The sequence below is a fragment of the Propithecus coquereli genome, unplaced genomic scaffold (genome assembly GCF_000956105.1).
Source record: "Propithecus coquereli isolate 6110/MARCELLA unplaced genomic scaffold, Pcoq_1.0 Scaffold839, whole genome shotgun sequence".
NCBI lineage: Eukaryota > Metazoa > Chordata > Mammalia > Primates > Indriidae > Propithecus > Propithecus coquereli.
In genome coordinates this window covers 246,479-249,651 of record NW_012154607.1, presented here as the reverse complement: position 1 = coordinate 249,651, position 3,173 = coordinate 246,479, and positions in this window count along the sequence as shown.

Sequence of the window (3,173 nt, the reverse complement as noted above, 5' to 3'; positions counted from 1 at the left end):
ACGTCTCTAGAAATTGTCCTAAAAGCATATAGCAGATTAACATTTATTCAAGAAAACGTAAATCTTGGTAAGAACAGTGAGAGTCTGTGACATTTGAGCCACAACTCACTCCCTCCTTCCCTGCCATTTCAGTGTGATGACCGAAGCCTCAGTACGGGTGGGTGTAGCCAAGAAAATAGGGTTCCGTCTCAGCCGTAGTCCAGGGATGTGGTATCTCATGGGGAGGGGCAGGCTGCTAGCATTTTATTCCCTCCAGCCCCAAGTGGCAGGGGCTAAATTCATGAAGTTAAAAAGTATAATAAAAAAATGCACTAGAGGTGCTTAACAGTAGATTTGACAGACGAAATAGCCAACTTGCAGATAGATAGAATGCTATTCAAAGAAAAGAGAGGCAAAAGAATAAAGAAAAATGATCAAAGCCTCAGAGAAATGTGAGACATCATGAAGTGTACATGTAATGGGACTACAAGGAGGATAGGGGAGAGAGAGAGAAGAAAAAATATTCAAAGAAATAATGGCTGAAAACCCCTCCAAATTTATTGAAGAACACCCAGGAAGCTCAGTGAACTCCAAGCATGATAATGACACAGGGACTCACAGACACATTGTGGTAAAATGCTGAAACAAAGACAAGGAGAAAATCTTGAAAGCAGCAAGTGAAAAAAGATGCATCACTTAGAAGGGAGTAAGATTTACACCTGACACCTCAGAAGAAACCAGAGGCCAGAACGCAGTGATAACACTCAGAGTACTCAAAAAAAAAACCAAACTGTCAACCAAGAATCCTATATCCAGCAAAAGTAGTATTCAGAAGTGAAAGTGAAATGAAGATTTTCCCAGATAAACAAAAACAGAAAAATTGTTGCCAACAGACTTGCCTCACAAATACTAAAGGAAGTTCTTCAGGCTGAAAGCATACGTGGCTTCAGGTAGTAATTCAAGTCCATGTGAGGAGCGCCAGTAAAAGCAATTATGTAATTGTAAAAGGCACATAAATGCCTTTTCTCCTTTCCTCTCTAAACTGATTCAAAATGCAATTGTATAAAATAATATGCATATAATGTATCGTTGGGCTATATAACATACAGAAATGGAATATTGTATAACATTTGCCAAAACAGCACAAAGGAGGTGGTGGGGGCAACGCCGTAGTAGGCTAATGAAGTGATGGCCGATGGTACAGTAATAATTACAACAATGTGTTGTTGGATTTGTAACATTAATAGATGTAATATCTATAACCAAAATATTGCAAAAAGGGGGAAAGGGAATAGAGCTTTATGAGAGTAAACTTTCTATATGTTTTGGAGTTAGCTAGTATAAATCTGTAATAGATTCTGATAAATTAAAATGTATATGGTAAACGCTAGAGAAACTACTAAGAAAATAACTCCAAAAATACAGCAGAAAAATCATTAATGAAGTTAAAATACCACCTTAGAAAATATTCACTCAATGCAAAAGAAAACAGTAAAGGAGGATGAGAGGAACATGGGACATGTAGAAAATAAAATAATGTATATCCAACTGTATCAATAATAAATGTCGATAGATTAAATAATCCAAAAGGCAGAGACTGGCAGATTGGATTATAAAATATGATCTAACTATGTTGTCTATAAGAGATACACTTAGGACTCAAAGACAAATAGATTTCAAGTCAAAGGATACAGAGAGATAAATCATGCAAACAACTGTCCCAAAAATGCTGGAGTGGCTATACCGATATCAAACAAAATAGACTTTGAAACAAAAATGCTACTAGAGGTAAAGAGAGACATTTTATTATGATAAAAGGGTCAACCCATTTAAAAGATATAACAGTTATAAACATATACATGCACCTAATAACAGAGCACCAAAACACGTGAAGCAACACCTGGCAGAAATGGAAGGAGTTGACCACAGTAATAGTTGGAGACTCCAATACCCCATTTCCAATAATGGATAGAACAACTAGACGGAAAATTAACCAGGAAACACAGCACTTATAAACCAACTAGACCTCACAGACATCTATAGACTGCTTCACCCAACGACTACAGCTATTCTTAAATGCACATGGAACATTCTTCAGGATAGGCCATAAAACTTCAATAAATTTAAAAAGGCAGATAAAGTGTGTTCTGTGATCGCAATCACAGAGTTGAATTAGAAATAAAAAATGGAAAAATCTGAGAAACTCATAAATATGAGGAAATTAAACACCACCTACTAAATAGCCAGTGGGTCAAAGAAGAAAACAAACAGGTAATCAGAAAATACTTTGAGATGAATGGAAATGAAGATACAACATATTAAAACTTATAGATGCAGCTAAGATAGTGCTTAGAGGGAAATTTATAGGTGTAAATGCTATTTAAGAAGAAATATCTCAAAGCAATAACCTTACCTTCCATCTTAAGTCACTGGAAAAAGAAGAGCAGACTAAACCTAAAGCAAGCAGAAGGAAGGAAATAGTAAAGATTAGAGTAGAAATTAATGAAATAATAGAAAAACATAAAAAAAAACAGAATTGGAGAAAATATTTGCAAATCATATATCTGATAAGGGACCTATGTCTGTAATATATTTTTTAAAACTCCATAATTAAAAGACTAATAAGTCTATTAAAAATGGGCAAAAGATCTGAATAGGCATTTCTCCAAAGAATGTATAAAAATAGCCAACAAGCACATGAAAAGACGCTTGACATCATTAGTCACCAGGGAAATGTAAGTCAAAACCACAATCAGATACCACTTCACACTCACCAGGATGGCTGTCATCAATTTTTTTAAAAATCAAAAGGTAAGTATTGGCAAGGATGTGGAGAAACTGGAACCCTTATACATTGCCGGCGAGAAGGTAAAATGATGCAGCCGCTGTCAAAAAGTTTGGTGGTTCCTCAAAAAGTTAAACATAGAATCACCATATGAGTCCACAATTACACCCCTCGGTGGAATATTCCTAAAAGAATTGAAAACTGGTACTCAGAAAGCCACTTGTACATGAATATTCACAGCAGCAGCACTATTCGCAGTAGCCTAAGTGTGGGACCCAGGGAAAGGTCCACCGACAGCTGAGTGGATAAATGCAGGGTGGTTTATCTATGCAGTGGAATAGCACTCAGCCATAAAACAGACTGAAGTATTACAGGCTACAACATGGATGAACCTTGGAAATATTATGCT